The following is a 19,522-nucleotide window of genomic DNA, read 5'->3' on the forward strand; positions in this document are numbered from 1 at the left end:
AGACTTGCAGCAATTAGCACAAGGTGGTAAAAGTAACTATGAACATTCTGTTATGGCTTTCAAGTCACCGAATAGTTATCCTTCACTTTGTGTGTTTCGCATACAATAGAATTGCAATAAAACACTCATGTTTGTGGTTGTGACAAACTAAAAACGATCGGTGGGTATACTTTAGCAAGACAGTAAAAACAACAACAAAAATCCCTTTTAAAAGAAGGTTTTGTTCTCTATTTTTTTTAATAAATCTAGCAAACTGTAGAAGTACAAAGGACTAAATTCCCAGTTTCACCACAATGCAAGAACACAAATTCCATCGCCGCCACAGATTGACATTACAGAGGGAATCGACATGCAAACCAAGTGAGCTCTGAGTTAATCTGTATGTGCGCCGCGTCACGTGGATCGCAGCTTGGAGGCAGCCAGCATTAAAAGGAACCTGTCAAGCTAAGTGTGCTTCTCAACCTTTCTGCCATTACCCTGACATGTTTTGTGACCCGTGAATTGAAGTCTTGTCAGGACCTGGTCATTTTACCAGCTCACAACACGCGCAAGAGAACTCCCAGTAAATCTGCTACTCTCAAATAAAAATGTTTTCTGTCTCCTCTGCTCAGCAGGTGGCACTGACTGGCTCCCCCCGCCCCACCCCAGCACATATCCTCCCCACTTGTCAGTTGGTCCCTGTGATGGCTCAAGGACAGCCCAAGAAAATCTGGCTTTAGGCTCTGGCCTTGCCAGTAAGTGGTGGATGAAAGGGGATGCTGGAAATCGGCTTGGATGTCAGCAAATCCAGCTGATCTGAGAAAGCTCTGCTGGAGTGTTGCGATTGCCTGAGTGTAAGTGATGCTTTAATGCAGTAAACAGTTTTAGTTTTTTTTTTCTCACAAATTTGAACAATAAGAGATGTGTAGTTCAGGAGTTGTTGTTTTTTTTGTCATATTACGTGGGTTTTATTGTCATACATTCTTGTTTTTAGCATGCTCACAGTTTATATTGTATTACTGCTTAGGAGTGGGTGATATAGATTTTGTGGTACTTTTGTGATAGAGATAAAAGTGACAATCGGAACTATGTAGTTATTTCTTAGGTAACTGTATTCCTGTGACTGCTTGGCACAGCAATCACAACCCCACAAACACAAATACTGATCTGGAAAAACATTTTTAATGCCTCTCTTTAGGACATCAGTCACATAAAGACATGCGATTTGCATCTCTAAACTGCACACAGTAAATTCATTTAATCATATTTTCAAAACAGTGGAGAAAATAATAACTCTAACAATCCAACAATATGGACAGTTTTTGAGAGGGTGAACAGGGTTAAACAACTTTAATAGGGATTTATTGTGACGACATGAAAATTATCACGGTAAGAAATTGATCACAATTAATTAGAAAACAATACAATAAATGCCCAGCCCTATTATTGCCCTTGTTGTGTTTAACCATGTTGTTTGGAATCATATGTGTTGCACTTGTGTTGAGATAAAGGCGACATTAAATCATACTATTGTCTAGTGAAATTTGATCGCTATGATCTGATGATTTATCTTTCTGCAATCTAACAAAAATCGATTAGCATCTAATTAGCACAGTGCTAGCTCTTCCTTGCACAGAATGGTTTAATACCAACGTGTTATGTACTGTAACCTATTCAAGGGCTGAACTATATGCTTGGTAATTTGTTAGTTCAAAAAAGCAGAACTTTGGTGGTGGTATTCTTACATGGTTTACTTTAAAGATTTAAATCTGTGATTTAAGTTTGTGTTGATTTGTGCATTTTCCAATTCTAAGTATTGAAATGTTGTTTTCCATTTACAGTTTAACAGGCTTGACCGTGTCAAAAAATAAGATAAAAGAATAACAGCTGGCTTATGTTCTTTGTAACAACAATACAATACATTGGACTTTTCTGATTGTTGGAGCCAATCACGAACAGATTCAAGAATTGACTTATTAGTAGCCAATATATTAAACAAGCATGAACATACAGAAAGAGTTTCCCAATAACGGTTTAGTTCATTACAGAGAAAAAGTTATTTATGGCTAGTTTGAAAATAGAAGCGAAATAAGTTGCCAACTTTGGTTAAAACTATTTCAATTATATGTTTAAGATAACTGGCACTTCCTGTGTCCTTCTTTCCCTTTAAACTTTCACCCCATTTTTAAAGAGTTTCTTCATTTTTTTAATACCCCAAAATACCTAACTGCAAATGTTGAACGTTTAGCATGATTCTCAGGCTTTTTTAAAAAAAACCTAATATAGCAGAGAATAGAAATAAAACCTTCTTTTTCCTCTGAGTTGGTACGCTCCAACTCACGCTGCGCACAGTGGAACATGGAAATAGGTCGTCTCATCTTAACAGGATTTCATTAGTCAGACAGTTTCTAGCCATAAAGAGAAGAAGAAACATGAGCTGAATCCAAATCGGCCTTTTAAATATCATAACAATGCGGCATGTCTCTGACTAACATATAAATCAAATAAAGTCGAAAGTGGAAAAAGTAAAAAAAAAAAAATAAATAAAATTGCGTGGCATTGCCGAGGCGCCTGGAGGAGCGACGTGCAAAAAACATGCAAATGTCCAGCTGTTATATGTTGCAGTAAATCTCTTCACTGTTCATATTAACATCTTGCCAGTAATTAATTTAAAGATAAATCGTACTGGAAAGCCTTCAATAGACTTTCCAGCAAAAAAAGAAAAAAGAAATTCTTGATACCTTTCTTCTGCTACATTTTTCATGAATAACTTCTTAGATGGCCACTTTTCACGTAGAGCTGGGCGACATGGCTGAAAAACGTATCACTGTATGCGCATTTTATGTCTATTGATATGAATAATCATTGATTAGTTTCTTGTTTTGAATGCCTGTTTTATCCATAGTTTTCATTCAGGCTGCTGTTAATTTTTAAGCAGTGATGATGAGTAGGCCTGTCAGAATAAGCAATGAATCAATCAACGGCACGACAAAATAAACAAAGTCAATCATTTTCATTTGCATGATTTATGTTTTTCTTTTTTCTTTTCTCTCTTCCTACCAAAACATGGATGACAAAAGTCTTCAGTCTGGTGCTTTGGTCTCGTCTGGCCCCTTTTTTGAGACTTTATAATTCATTTTAGTTGTTGTTTCTGTTGTTTTGTTTATTTATTTTGGATATTTTAAAATGTCTTCCAGTTCCAGTGTTTAATGTTCATTAGAATTCAGAGTTTGCTGATCTTAGATAATGTGCTCTTGCATTATCACACCATTGAAAATGCTCTCAAAACAGCAATATTATCGTTTATCACAATAACTTGTGGGACAATTTATCGTCCAGCAAAACTTGTTGCCGTGGCAGGCCCTGAAACTGCTGCTGGGCAAGTTACTCGACAGGTTGTTGCTAGGTAACCACAAGCTACTCAATAAGTTGTTGCTAGGCAATCAAAGTGAGTTTGTTGATGCCCCTCACCTTGCTTAGCTGGCTGAGAGGTTGAGCGGCTAAAGTTTTCACTCTGCCTACATTTCCCAGAGTTCCGTACAGCTTTGGATCTGAGTTTAGTGAAATTATTGAAAGTTCTATCAGGCGTATTATTTATCGATATTGATCGCGTGTCTACTGCGATATGTATTATTGATTTATTGTCCAGCCCTACTTTTACTGTAATAACAGCAGCTGCTGCTTCTGCATGTCTTTTCTTGAGTACAAGTTGTGGGCTCTTTACCCACCTCTGCCGCCGACGCTCCAGTACGCCGAACATTCCCGCAGAAATGCCAGAGCAGCTGAAATTACACCTTGCCACCAGATTGCTGTCACCCTAGAGCTCAGTCTAAAAGTCGGCCCTTCAAGGCCGATTTGAGTCTGAGAGAACCGACTTCCAACATCTAATTCCACCAGAGCCATCAAGCCGTCACCCGCCTGTAATCAGCATCACCCAGGAGGACGCGCAGCGTGCCGGGCCGTCTGCAGCGGGTTGGACAGTATCTGTGGCGCTTCGCGGCTCTCCAGGCGTCTGTCCTCTGGAGCCTGATTGCCTCGCGGCCCCCGGCTCTGCGGAGAAAATGAGGCTGAGGTGGGCCACCCGGTCGCCTCGCAGGCACAGAGCCGCCGCAGCCCGACTCGAGCCTCCGACCCCCAGCAGATTTCTAATGGATTTGAGGCGTCGCAGGCAAACACGCAGCTGGACACCAAACAAACTCATCAGAGGAGCCCAGATTTGCAGCTCCCCCATCGACCCACACAGCTCTGCCTCCTGCACCTTTTATTTTTTTTATTTTTTGCCGTTTGTGTTGAGAATTCCAATCGGAAAAACTGAAACCTCTGCCATTCTTTCTACTTCCTCCCCGCCTCGAAATAATTTGTCATAAATCATTTCCAAGAAAAAAAAATATATTTTTTTTTCATTCACCGAGAACCTTGGAAATAAAATAAGAGTTTGGACACTATTGTCTTTTTCTGCTTTTTGCTATATTACAACCACAAAAATATTTTATGTAACAAACCAATGACAATGAAGCACAGATTTGTGAAGTAGAAAAGATTGTGCATAGTTTTCAGATTTCTTTCACAGATAAAAATCAGAAAAGCTTGTATTTGTACCCACTTATTGAAATCATTACCTTGTAGGAAAACATTTCTATCCAATTCCAGCTGCTATTTCTGAGAAACAAGAGAGGGAGATTTTTTTTTTTTTTAACTCTTTGAAAAGCACATTGAGCCTGGATGGACACCAGCTATTGATTTTTCCCAGAGATTTTCAGATAGATTTATGTCCTCATTTGTTTGATTAAAACAACATTAACCTCTGGTATTTACCTCTTGATAAGTCACTTTGTTATAGACATAAACATAAAAAAGGTCACACATCCATAATGAAGATTTCCCATATAGGAGCTGAGTATTTATTGTTCTGTCTTAAGTTTGACACATGACTGTAAATAACGTCTGAAGACGATTGGTTTCACCAAAACTTTATTTGGGGGCTCCAAGTAACGGGAGTTGAATACATCGGCATGTCACACTTTGTTTTTTCATTGGTGAAAGCAGTAAAGCACTTTATGTTGGTTTGTCTCACAGAATCCATATAAAATGCATTCAGGTCTGTGGTTGGACTGTGACCAGTCCCAGAGGTGTGGATGCTTTAGCAAAGCTACATCACCGAAGCAATATTTTAATTTATCACATGACAATTCAAAACAAGCTTAATAATTTTCGTTTGCTTAATTTATTTATTATTTTTCTCTCTTTCTACCAAAAACTGGATGATAAAAGTCGTCAGTCTGGTGTTTTGGCCTCAACCTTCCCTTTTATTGAAGAGCAGTTTTGTTGACAGAGACTCCATAATTCACTTATTTGTCATTTATTTATTTGTCTTGGATATTTAAAATGTCTTCCAGTTCCAGTGTTAAATGTTCATTAGAATTTAAAGGTTATCGATTTTTGAGAATGTGTTCTTTCATTATTATGCCACTTCCACTGTATTACTTGAAAACGGTCTCAAAATAACAATATTGTCATTTATCGCAATAATATCTGGGACAATTTATCTTCCAGTAAAATTTGCCACTGTGACAGGCCTGCTGTCACCTCATTGTACTTTACAATTTTTTTGGTTTTTCTATCTCTGTCTACTTTTTTCCCGTTTTTTTTTTTTTAGAGTAGCTCACTTTCACTTCCAAAATCAATATTACAAGGCTTATAAGAAGTGTTAAAAACCAATGATGTGCAGTTAAAGCAAGACTGGCATTTACAAAAAATGAAAAAAGAAAAAGAAAAGTGTCAGGTTGCTAAAACGCCTGAAGTCAAAGCGAACCCGAACAAAGAGTTGATCTTTGGGCCCTTGCCACACGAGGGAAAGTCGTGAGCGAATGTCCCTGGCAAAAGCGGCTTCTGGCTTGGCAAGGTCTTCGCTTTTGTCTCGTGGAAGTCACGGGGTATCGATTCACTCTTCAGGTGTCTCACTCTCCCTCTCTCCGTGGAGATGGGGCTCGCTGCGCCGCCCTTATCTTGGGCGTCGGCGTATTCATCGTGTAGTGAACAATGGGGCTGAGGAGCGACGCGGCTAAATTGTTCTGAATGACTTTCATAAGCAGCGGGGGCCTGTAGGAGAAAACAGGCAATAAAGTTTAGAGGATATTGAGGGCACGGGGCCCTCTCTGCATTTAAACTTTAATTTGACAGTAACACCTGATAACAGACCAATTAAAGACATATTTCTACTGTGTTTGTGACCGAGTGACCTTTTTAAGTCAGTTTTAAAGTAATAGGTATTAAAAACAATTTACGCCCCAACTTTAGGAAGTAATCCAGATACTCAGCAGTATAGACAAATGCGTCGTCTAGAATAGCACTGTAAGCATTCATTAAACAGTTTGTTCAGCTTAGTGCTGCTGCCACAGGACAGACTGAGGCAGGAGTTTGAATTACAGTCCATCATTAATACGCTCTTATCCATGCAGGGTCGCAGGCTGGCTGGTGACTCTCTCCACTCGGGATGAGGCTGGTTCCACCACAGGCTCTTGAAAGCAGAGGAGTTATAAACATGGGAACAACCAAATGGAACTCTAAGGGACACTTCAGATTTTGTTGTTGTTGCTGTTTAAAGGTAAGTATTTTGTTTTTTGGGTTTGTTTTTTTTTTTTACCCCAGTCGATATCTCTCCGTCTTCAGGTAATAGAAATCAGGATTCAGTCTAACAGCTAACCTGAGAGAGGCCAAGGCAAAAAGCTCCAGTTTCAAAATGTCATAGATAATTATGAACACACTCTTATGAACACTGAAAAACAGTCATTATGCCATCCTCACCCGGAGGTTTCTAGTTTTCACCAGTTAAACAGAGCAATAGCAATGTTCCAATAAACAGATATTTCTTTTCTTTCTTTCTTCTGACCAGTGACTTCTGTCTTCTCTTTGACTATTATAAACCTGATAAATACAAAGCATAGTATTAGCTAGCATCGCAAACTAGCTTGTAACAGGCTAACTGAAAGCTAACATGACATGTTCATAGCTCACTGAAATGTACAAATTAATGGACCGCCTTTACACAAAGAGAGAATTATGTTATCATAACCCATACATAATAATGCATTTCTATTACTGACATCAAAACAGTTTTTAATAAAAAAAAACATTTTTCTTAAAATAATAATCACCTGTTCAGTATATTTTCATGTTTCTCATGATTAAGTGCATTTTTTTTTATCAAATAACTTCATAGTGCCCTTGATAATCTTTCATTCACAAAGAATGAAACATGATAGATATTAAGCTAGAAGAAATTCTCATAAAAAGCTCCGGTACTTTGTGACAGATTGTTGATGTTTGAATGTGATTTATTTTATTTTGTTTGTTAAAAAACACAGTCCATTTCAGATGGCCCAGCAAATGTAGCAGCACAAAAAAAAAACAATGTGACAGCAGCCTTACTGATATAGAATATCTTTAATATTACTTCTGTGTGTGCAGTAAGTAGCACAATGGAGACTTGAACTACCTGCAACCTTAATATGAAGGTTTTCAATATTTCAGAGTGGAACTGATTTCACTTTTATTCCTTCTGAACCTGCTAAACTGACCTGCTGGCAATGCCAAGAAGATACCAGAGAATGATAATGACACTAAAGACAGAACTGCTCACAGACAATATTAAACCCAAGATGAAATTTCATCTCCTGAACCTTTGGCTCACGAGATGTAGACTTGGAGAAATAAGGGGAAAAAAAAACATTGATGTGAAAAAAAGTTTCAGCAAAGTCCTGTTACTGGATGAAGTAATTAGACATTCTACATTGTTCCACTGTGTGTGTTCTGCTTGAGAGAATTGTAAAGGTAAATACATACGGCTTTAATTAACCATTTATGAAACGTAATCTAGAAAGAAACGTGAAGTTAAGGCCGCAGATTTGGCAAAACTTGGATATCGTTTAGCCCGGGTCAAAAACATAAACATCCGCGGAGCTGATCAGACCTGAAAGCATTAAGGAAAAGGGAGAAAACTCCGAAGATGAATCACCATAGAAACAGATGCGCAGCTCAAGGTGAGCTCTTCTCAGATCCGAGCAACAGGAACAATGCTTTGTGGAGGAGGAGAGCCGAGGCGCGTTCTGCAGCGTGAGCATACTAACCGCCGCTGTAACGCCTCGCACGGCTGCAGCTGCCGGTCCAAGGTTTCCGCTGCTGGACTGACCCTCTTCCTGTAAGACGACACCGATCCGTCCCGGAGTCGGGAAGACCCCGGCCACGACGGGCTAAAGTGCAAAATTCAAGCAGATTTTTTATTTAAAAGTGATTTGAGCTCAGTGTTTGAAAATTGTCTGTGAATTTTCTCCTTTCCTTTCCCTGATCGTTAAGCTGATTGACCCACATAACTGTGAACTCCTGCTGGTTCAAAATCGCATTTCCTGCAGAACGGTGAAACTTAACTGGGTGGTTCATTTTTCCGCTCACAAATTGTGTGCAGTTCACTTCGGATCAGGTTTCACCGTTCAAACGTAGAGCAACGTTAACGTTTTGTCAGGAAATACAGACTATTTGTAGGCATTCATTTCAAACGCACCAAGGAAACTGATAGTTTTGTTCCCCATTTCACTACCATAAACAATATCAATGGTCAGTAATAAGACAAAAGAAAATAACCAATTGATTTTAGTTTGTTTTTTTATCCCACTTTATAAAAGTAGATTTACTTGGTTTAATCCTAACTTAATATATATACATTTTTAATTTTATATTAAGTTTTTTGCTTCAGGTTTTCAGTTTTTACAACAACAACTCTGCTGGCAGCAGGTTTCATGAAGGACACTATGAGCTGAAAACTGAATATTTGAGTCATAAAAATGGTCCAAATGTAAACGATCGCTATAAAACAGGATAAGGTTTGAACATGACTACTGATGAAGCTGAGAATTACCTGATTGAGTTTTAAATGTTTCTCTCCAATCACAAGGCATTTCGTTCCCACCAGCCGGAGGGTAAAAGCAGTTATGAAGACGTTTATGTCATCTTCACTGTGTGTTTGCTTTAATTCAGCGTTTTAAAAACTTTCATTTTACCTCAGAGCTGAAAAACTACACTTCAAACCCAGTCATTTCAAAGTGACCCTAAACTTTTCATGAACTTTTCTGGAACTTTACTGCATTTCCCGTCAGAAGAAGCTGGTGCTAAATTATTATTATTATGTTGGGGTTTTTTTTTAAATAAATTTATTACATAAACATATATTCCTCACACTGAACCATTGAAAATGAGACTGAATTCCAGACATTAGTCTTGTGTTGTGTCTAACTTGGATGGTTTTGATGTTGCGTTGGACTCTGTGCTCTTGTGTCGTGGCTTTAGTTGTTTTAAGCGTTTTTCTCTCGAGTTGCCGTTATGCCGTTGCTTTTCGTTTGAGTTTGTCTTCATGATGTAATGGTAGCCATGGATACCGATGAACCAGTATGAATGGACTTTCCGGACCCGGGTGTCTTCACACTACAATCACTTGGGACACACTCCCTGCCACTCATTGTGAAACTACTGGCACCGACTGACTGGACCTCAGTTGAATTAGGTCTGTTATGTTAAAGGGGTGAATATTTTTGAAATCATGTATTTTGTGTTACATGTTTTATGTAGAACTCACTTTAATATTAAAAGAGTTTTTAGGTCAAATTAGGCAGATTTTGTTGATGATGATTGAGTTGTGAAAGCAACAAAAAGGTAAAATATCCAATTGGGTGAATATTTTCCATAAACACAGTTTCTTAGCTGAACCAGAGCTTTTTAATGCCCGTACTGATGAAGTGAAGGCTGCAGGTTGGCCTGTAATTTTCCAACAGCAGTTTATCCAGCTTAGTTAAACCACACCTCGAAATATTTCCAAGGCATTTGTTTTTCTTCAGTCTTTCTGATAGACTGCACATGGTTTTCTGGAAGAGTGACTTGTGTAAATACTGCCTGAGTTGTTGTTTCTTTTCTTTTGATAAATACACATTCCCTCCTTTTTTGTTCTCTAGCTGATATTACAGCCATCACAGTCTCTCTCTCTCTCTCTCTCTCTCTCTCTCTCTCTCTCTCTCTCTCTCTCTCTCTCTCTCTCTCTCTCTCTCTCTCCTGAGCTTTTAAAATCTAATAATTAATCTGTGGATCTGTCATGTTGTACTTCAACTTTTTCTCTCTCTCTCTCTCCTAATACGCAGTTTGGATTCAGTCTGTGTTTAACGTCACTATTGGCTGAGTGAACTTTTTTTTTTTTTTCCCCCTCCCCAAATTAATTCCCCGTAGCAGCGTGTCTCATTAAATTCTGCAGTTAGGTTTACAGAGAGAACAATGCTTTATGCTTTGACAAGCCCCGTGTTACAGTAGCTCCGTTATAAAAGGGGGGGAGAAAGTTGTTGAAGGGAAGGATTTATTTGGTTCATTCTGACCTGACAACATGCTCAGTTTTATACTTGTGCACCCACAGAGTGGTAGATGGGCTTTCTGGAAGGCGTGCGATGGCTTTTCTGCCAGAGGCCTCATATTGGGACTACCTGGTGATAGAATAGACTGCAGCTCGACAGGGATCTGTGGCTGCAAATCATTACAGATACAATCCAGCCGCAGCTGCTCTCGACTTCACAACACACTGTGCTCCTAAACTGTTTTTGCTTTAACTTATAAAAAAAGCAAGAACTAAGTTTGCCTGTATTTACATGAAAGCTTTAGCCGTCCTTCAAATCTCAACATGTGAATTTGCGTATTTCATGCGCGAGCCGTTCTGCTTCGTTGTGGTTCGTTTTTGCATATCAACTCCTAGCATGTCTGCCGCCGATGGAGTTATGGAGAGCGGTTTTGGATCATAACCGAGTGTGAGTTTTTGCCAAAATTAGAGAAAACTTAAGTCCCTTTTGTAGCATGAACTCTACAGCAACAAAAGGTTTTACATGTTAGCTGTGGATCATAAAATAAAGACATCCTCCTCCTGCGAGACACTGAATCTCACTTTAACCTTTCGCAGTGAAGTGGTTGTGAATATGTTGGATAAAAACGAGGCACATGCTCTCTGAAAGGTGCCGCGTGACTGGCTGTGGACAGATAAAACCGCGCATTGTGCCTGCGCCGTGCTTTGACTGGGACCATAATGAGGTAAATGTAAACATGTCAGGCTGCTGTTATGTTCCTATTGCGCTGCATCGTGAAAACAAGTTTGGATTATATGTTTCATTTCTGGGAAAAGCATATCAAGTAACGGACCGTATTTATTCATGCATGGATAATGACACGCCTAATGATGTCAGCTCCATCACAAGCGTCACCGGAGTATAAATAATATATGAGTTAATATCCTGCTTTATTTGGCTTATGTAACCAGTTAGACACTGTAAACTGGAAAATGTGTTTATTAATTATTCCGTCAGTTGGAGCCTCCTGATGGTTTGCTCTCTGAGCAGAGAAAAAATGTTCATATAAAACGACTTATTGAGCTTTTATATAAATGTGTAACACAAAACGGTGGGTAACCGTAACCCCCCCTCCCCCCAAAATGTACATATTTTGTATAAAATGAACAATAGAAATACAGATAAAAATGCGACTGGGCGATATGGCTTCAAAATAAAATCTGATTTAAAAAAAAAATAAAATTTATTATTTAAATCTATATTTTTCGCCACTTTTTAAACCAAACCTAAATTACAGATTACAGAGTATGTGTTTTTTTTTTTTTACTGACTTTTCTTTAAACCATCGCTTCTGTGGGTTGACCTGAATTCAAAGTTGAAATAAATTAGAGCTGAGACAATTAATTGCGTTGAATCAATTATTGAAATAATTGTCAACTAATATAGTAATCGATTACTCGTTAACTGATGTACACAGACTCAAAATAGTCGATTTGCTGAAAGTATGTATCTGCAGTCATGTCTGCAGTCCAGCCACATCTGACTTTCTGTTCCCTCTCCACCTTTGTAGGAGTCTTTTGTTCTGAATTTACTGAGCTGAAAGCCTCAGTTTATTTTTCTCTTTCTGTTGTTTGTTTTTTTCATGTTTGTGCATCTTCCCCCCCCCCCTGTCTTAACTCCACATTGGGTGAAATTCTACCTTCCCTAGGAGGTTATTTTCGTTGCCACATCTCATGAGGCGCAGGCCGTATTTTCAAATGCAAATGATCAATCAAGGCGTCTGTATTCATTCATGACCTAAAAAGGGCATGGAAATCAGGCTTGTGCATGTGTGTGCAGCCTGAATATGATTGGGACTCATAAATAAGGACCACTGCTTTGTAAAATTTGAAGAAAAAAACAAACAAAAACAATGTGGATACACTCGTCCGCCTTCACACGTAAATGGTTTTTAGTTCTGCTCGCAAAGACTTGCCTGCTTTTGAGCTCGGGATTCGTTTCAGGGTGGATTTCTGCAGCTGTTAGATGGGGATTTACTCACTTGTCATCTCGAAGATCAGGCAGTAATATTCCACTTTAATCATTTTCTATAAAGTCAGAGCAACGCTGAAGCAAACTCCAGCTTTCGAGTGGCTGTGCAGTTTATTTACATGTCGGCTCATTATGCCAACTTAAACCAAATTGGAACTGATTTCCTGTTTTGATCATCGAAGGCTTCCAAAGTGATACATCAGCTTAAGTTGTTTTGGTAAATTTAATATCTGTTAATACCTCAAAATGACACTGATACAGCCCCTGTTTTCAGATGAATTTAAAATACTTGTATCCACAATGTCGGAACAAATTGAACCATCTGTTTAATTTTGTTTTTGGGTTTTTTTTTTTCTTGCGCTTGTTGGAGAAGTAAAGCAGAGCAGTTTATGGTTCAGGATATGAAAAGATCTACCTGGGTGTTTCTGTGATAGGAATCTCATTTAGTAAAGGTGCAGGAACTCCGTAATGAATAAACTACATTAAAAATATAAAAGCCGTGATATAATCCAGGCATATCTCCTACATCCATCAACATGAAAGCTGCATTTACTCCACAGCCTTTCAAATTGCTGCTGGAAATCCACTTGTGTTCATGGTACTGTATGAGCTACACAATGTTATTAACGTAGCCCCATTTTATTCATTCGCTTTTCTTACTCAACGCGGCGCAACAAATGGGTAAAAATGTGGAAATTCAACTAAAGGCACTCAATAATAGCAGCCAAGACCTTGTAACTGGTAACAGAATAAACTCGACAATTTCCTCTTTAACAAAGCTCTGACAACTACTGAGAAGTGGAAAGTCAAAAGACAGAAATCGGCCCCAGAGGAGAGAGTTGCTGCTCTGACATAATGCTTCAGCTTGGAACAACCTTATTGACCCTTCCCACCTAACATCATGCTCATCAGAAAGCGGCCCACTCCGCCGTGACGGATGTCAAAACAACCTATGTGCCAGTTAACTCCTGAACAGCTTGTCAAAACCCAAACAGTTTGTAACCCAGTATTTCTTTATTTAGTTGATTTCCCTGTAAGATTGGACATGGGGTGCTTGTCGACTCGGAGAGCAGTGTTGCCTCCGCCTGTCCCGTTACTGTACTACTGCTTTTGTATCCCCTGCTACTACTAATGTACCCTTTACTCCTCCTTCCTCCAAAGTTAAATCCAATTTTAGTTGGAACTTTACACTGCAGAATAAATTGTAAAAGCAAAGGCGAAATATTTATTTGATTGACGTTGTCTTACTGATTATCTTTTATAGGCAGCGCCGTCTATGTGGTGTGCTGATGTATTTGCCCTCTGTCAATTGCATCCTCTCTCTCTCTCTCTCCCATCAGTTTGTCTGAAAATGTAACATCAATGCCAAGAGTTGTGTTTTCCTCTAGTGGAGAAATGTTCCCTGATTTCAAAACTTTGGATGAGGAGGTGCTTGTAATTCCAGTTGAAGTGTGTGTAGTTAAATCCAGCCTCCACATCTACACTGTTTCATTTCATTGTTTCCAAGTAGTTACTGGGTCCCGTCGGAGGGTTTTGTAAGCAGTCAGAGTAGGACAGGGTTTTTTTGACATTGACGAAGTCTAGCGCGAACTCTGCTCAGTCGTACTGGAAAACCAGAGTAGAGTTCAGCCTATGGGAGCCGCTCTGCTAGGTGCTAACGGAAAAGGAGCACAACACCTTCCATGGTACGGATCGTGTTGTCATGTTTTGGATTGTGTTGTCATGGTGATGTGTGGTGTTTTAGTTGGATTGCCATGTCTAGGTATGTTTGAGGTTGTTCTCTAAACGTCTCTCTAAATTGTCTGCTGTGTTCCTTGATCTCTATGCTTCTATCTGTTCTCCAATATTCTAACAGCTGGATTAATGACACACACTGGCTCTATTTACTAATCAACTTTGTGCAACAATTGCTTTAATTGGATTTTATTGAAGGGTCTTAGAGTAGAGGATAACAGTAAAGAAGGTTTGGATGGCTTTATTTCCTTAATAATCAAAAAATAACTTTGTAATTATACTTTGGTTATCTTTGTCTAAATCTAAATTTGTCAGATTATCTAATAGGGCTAAAACAAAAACAAAAGAATCAGGTAAAGGGAACCATTTTTTAATTCACTTTAAGACCAAAATATCCACCAGCCCGTCTGGATCTGTGGCTGTTTGGGCTCTCTAGATTTTACTACACCTGTGGATGTTTCTGTGGATAACTGAGCAAAATAATCTAACTGAAACCTAAAAAGAATCATGCCCCATTTTACGTAGTTTGAACACATTAGCATAAAGAATCCGTACGAAACGACAATTTCTCATTCGGATTGAGCACACCTCTCTGCTCCTAACCGATTTTTTCAGCATTGTGTATAAATACTAAAACCACTGCAGGCACACTTCACTTGTCATTTTCTTCACCTTTTAAGGTTTTCCTTTTTCCATTTCACGTGGAATTTTCTTCCTGTCACAACCGAGGCACTTAGACGCTGTCATGTTGTCAACGAGATAAAATGGCTTCATGCTCCGCGAGCTTTGATTCTCCATAGTCATCTGTCTTCTCATTATGTATGTTTGTTTCCCGCCGCTTGTCGCCGTTTCTCATTGGAATTCCATCACTCTCATCAAATCCTTGGTCATGTTCCACAAGTAAACAAACAACCACCAACAAAAAATAAATAAAATAAAATAAAGACGTACACGCAGAAAAACAGAAAAGCGTCCAAATGAGCGTCTCCCAGCAGTGAGCGGCGTCAAATGACAGACGATTTTTCGTTGATGAATGACATTTTAGCGTGTTAAGCAAAAATAGTGTGTCGTATCTTTCATGCTTAATCTCACCAGAAACCAACAAAGCCTACAGTGGTTTTATTTTCCCCCACTGCTGATTAATTAAGCGTGTTCCAAGGTCGTTCCCCATCCTCTCTGTTATTAGAGAAGGCTAATTGCAAATGAAAGTGAATCAGCAAGGCCTCTTATACCATGTAATCAGGTATTATATAGTGTTTATTAATGACGATTTACCCACTGGATAGGGTAAGCCAACGCATCGCCGTGTTGGCTTTGAAAATGGAACTGTTGTGGCAGATATAATTGGGCGTAAAGATCACTTATTAAGCACCAGTTTCCCTGACAACAGCAGCTAAACCAGTAACACAGAAGTAACTGATGTCACCTTTAAACGTCTCTTTAGTTCATAAAAGCCAGAGATTACACACGCTGGCTTGTGTTCAACATGGAGGTGTTATACTTAAAACTGAGATTATCGATTACTAAAGATTTCACAAACGTATATTAGTGGAAGATCTAACGCTTTAAATGGCAGCTTCAGAGGCTTTAGGATGGTAAAATCTTTAGTTTGAATTCAGCTTGTTGTTTACAGAGTAAATCTGAGCAGCAGGCATTCAGGTTTCGGGGTTGATGGTAAAAGGAACACATGGCTACCTAGCGCAACCACAGCAAGATCTGTAACTTTGACTGTCAATGCTACAAGAGAAGAAAGGAGAATTCGACATGTGGGACTCTGTCGTGATGCCAAAAACTTTCTCCAGTTTGATGGGCGTTGTGGTCCATCACTGTCCTGCAGTTTAACGAACACCTAGTGGGTTTTGAGTGAGCGGTGACATGCGCCGCTATGACCAACTGCATGTAGTATCTAAAATAAAATTATTATTTACATTGGGCTTTATTTGGGCTGAAACATCATCTGACATGTTGTATTTAGGCCTGGTTTGATTCCCCTGTAGTTTTGGGTTCACAGACGACTAGATGGCAAAGATTAACAAGACAGAAACTCACGGCCTTGTTGGAGACGTTCCCAGTCATTCCTGTGGCAGTCAATGCTGGGGGGCATCATTGCAAAATAATGTAAGGAGGGCAATTCTTCTTTAACTCTGAGCCATGTTTTCTCACGAATCTTATTGAAGGATGTGCTAACATTCAAATGGCCAGCTTTTCTCCTTGTTTCTGAGTGTTTGACATCATTAGAAAGTTTCAAATCCACACCTTCAGAGTCTGTAAATTACTCAGAATTGTTCCTTCTTCCTGGTTTTGTTGTGGCCAGTCACATTTAGTTTCATCTGATGAATCCCAACAAAGACAATCCTGGGTTCTCACTCACTCTGTCTACTGCAAGCATCGACATGGCTTACATAATGCCACAGCATGATGCCTCCACCACCATGTCTCACTGCTTAGGATGACACGTTTGGTCACTTTCCCTTACGGTTGCCTTCCCTCTTGTGGAGTTATGCGGACACTGATGCCAAACATGATATTTGTCACTCACCGATCTGCGTCTACAGAAGCCATCAGAGACAAGGTGCATAAATTTACTTCAGCTGGTCTTTTACGCAACAAAGCACCATGGGTAATGTAGGGTTCAGTTTCATTAAGCAGGATAGTTGGACACATAAAGGGGTGGAGAGTCAAAATTGCCAACTTTCTGGTTGGGGGGGCAACCGTTTACCCTGCTGGGACACATTACTTGCAGATAGCTCAAAATGAGCAAAGCATAAAGCATATACATTCCATCATCTTTGTTTTTAAAATCTCAACACAATATCAGCATGCTAAAGTGTTCGTGTAAAGTTGAAGGGGGGTGATTACTTTCCCAAGGCTCTCTATGAAGATTACCCGACTCCTGAGTATGCTAATGCAACCACATATGGTGTGATGGGTCATAATCTGCTTTACCCTGTGTGTAGATAGCAGCCATTTATAATTGATATTCAATGTTTACTGCCGAGCCCAGGTGTGTCGCAGGAAATAACCACTGACCCAGTTACAACGTGCTTCCAGCATGCATTGGTTCATTTCTGTAAAAGCCATAATTGCTCTTGGTTTCATAATTTATGAAAAAGGGTGTGTGGCATTGGCAGGGCACCAGCATCTATTACTCAGCCACCCGTGAGTTCATTTTCAGACTTGCTCTACATAGACTGATGGTCCTACAAACATGTGCATCTGTCTGCTGTGAAACCCGTGAATACTCTCCCCATGCAAACTCTCACACACACAGTCACTTGGCTTAATGTTTGCTGATATCCCCAATATGAAAGTAAAATTTAACGATCTGCGTGTAACTGATGGTTATTTTTTAATTGTTGATTGGCCCATTGTGGAAGAGAACAGCCTTGCTAGTAAAGAACCCTGATTTTCTTTTACAGCTACACACACGCTTCCAACTGACTCAGTTGAAAAATGGAAAACAAATGTGCTCGTGTGAATATTCATCAATCCATCCATCCAATCCATCCATCCACCTTGGAGGGTGTGTGACTGTGCAATCCAACTCTGACCAAAAAAAGCGAACTCTGGTCCTCCTACAAAGCTCGGTCTCGGCACAGTTGGAATGAACTTGCGCGGTACGGATGCATATGTGAATGCCAAGAGGACCGCATTCCGCTATAGCGCATGGCGTTCTGGGTAAAACAAACGAACAAATTTAGTGCTAGCGGGAGAAATGGCTCAATGTCTTTTTACTAAAGACAAAACAGAAATCCTACAACCACTAAAATCTGTTGCCACTCCATTTTTGTTTACTATTTGTGAAAGAGGAAGTTGCTCTCATGTCTTCTACGGAGGTTTACGTGTCGTTTCCTTCGGTAGTTCTTGGTGCAGCGCCACCACAGGAGAGGAGAGGAACATGTTCTTCATAGTTTAGATCGTTCGCTAACATGTAGTGTGAAAGTGAATCGTGCCAGCTGAAACTGAAACAAATATTGCGATACTGTTCCCGAATCGAAACTGGTCTACCTCACTATCAGCTGTGAAAACACCCTAAAATACTCAAACCGCACAAACTGTAAGGAGCGAGCCCCGTACTAGAAGGATCGTTCCACCTTAAGTAAGAGTCATGATCTTCTTGTGCTTGAACAGATTTACGTACTTTAAGCAGGTCCAGTCATTGCCTGTATTTTCTCAGAAAATTATTGCTTTGGCAACGTGCGGCCAGTTCCCCAGCTGTTTTTGGAGGGGCACCGAGTCAAGTAGAAATGAATAATTCTTTGAAACGTGTCCAAATTAAAGCTGCATGAATATTTAAAAATTAAATGGCTTTTTAATTCCATTGCCAGAAACATTGGCAGCCACAATGTTTTCCTTTCTTGTTTTTCTCCATTTTTATTTTTCTTTCATCTTAAGAGTCCAGAAATCTCTTTAGATCTCGGCATGATGATACTTCACATTTCAATAGCAGACAGCACTCTGACTCATATTTCAGAGGTTCAAATAACATGGCTTGCCACTCGTCACTCCAGTAGTGGGTTCCAATGATGTACACCTGATTTGAAATCTGAAAGCTGCTGTGCTAGAAAATGTTTTTTTGCCGTCTGAATTTGCTTTAAAACTATTTTAGCAGTTCAGTTCAGTGGGCAGGTTAGCTCAAAGCACCCTGACAAAACAAATGTTTTGACTGTTGAAAATGAGTAAAGTTTGGTTTATGCTTGACTCGTGTACATTCCTCAGACGTGCAGAATCAGGCCAGCACGACTTTTGCAGCCTTTATACTGTGTCCAGCTCATCTCCACTGGAAGTAGACTCTAGGGGGCAGTGTTGGGCACTTATCACAAGCGTAGCACATGTCTAGAAGTAAAACCAAAATGCAGTTAGTGGCAGCTAGCATCTTAAACTGACAGGACACCAGGACTTGAAGCCTGCTGGACACACAGGTTTTGTTTCTTATCTGTAAAAAAAAAGGTTTTTTTCTTCACTGATACTTTTCTTTCATGCACGTAGTATGTTTTGAGAGACGCTTGACTTGTTTCCTGTCAGGAACAAACTTCTATGTGACTTTTTTTTCTTTTTTTTTTTTGCTTTAATGTATTTAATTAAAGGATTACATTTAGTCCTGTTAGTTAAAAAACTAGTCAGCTAATATCTATTGGCACGTTACTGCTTTTGAAAAACAGCAGAAAAAAACTATTCAATGCGTCAGTAGTTTTACGTTGTGTGAGCTGAGCCATGAGTTATTCTTTGTGAACATGAACAACATTAAATGTCTTTTAAGGAAGAAAGGAACAATGCTCTGCAAAATTCTCTGCTGCCAACCCAGTCACAGTCAAAGTGACCTCTGTTCATTGCTTATGAGGGCATTGGCTAGGATTCATGTAGACAGGAATGAGGTTAAACAACTGATAACAACCTAATCAGTTGTTTCAGAC

The 19,522-nt window shown here is 39.5% G+C and overlaps 1 long non-coding RNA gene across 1 annotated transcript in view; it reads left to right on the plus strand.

Annotated features, from left to right (window-relative positions):
- The first annotated feature begins 244 nt into the window (after positions 1-244).
- The window catches only part of LOC111608341, a 42,071-nt gene continuing 22,793 nt past the window's right edge, over positions 245-19,522 (plus strand). The window contains exons 1-2 of the long non-coding RNA XR_002752612.1: positions 245-833; positions 6,438-6,583. This is a non-coding gene — a long non-coding RNA (uncharacterized LOC111608341). The remainder of the gene's footprint in view (positions 834-6,437; positions 6,584-19,522) is intronic.

This window comes from Xiphophorus maculatus, chromosome 4 (assembly GCF_002775205.1).
Source record: "Xiphophorus maculatus strain JP 163 A chromosome 4, X_maculatus-5.0-male, whole genome shotgun sequence".
In the NCBI taxonomy this organism is placed as follows: Eukaryota; Metazoa; Chordata; class Actinopteri; order Cyprinodontiformes; family Poeciliidae; genus Xiphophorus; species Xiphophorus maculatus.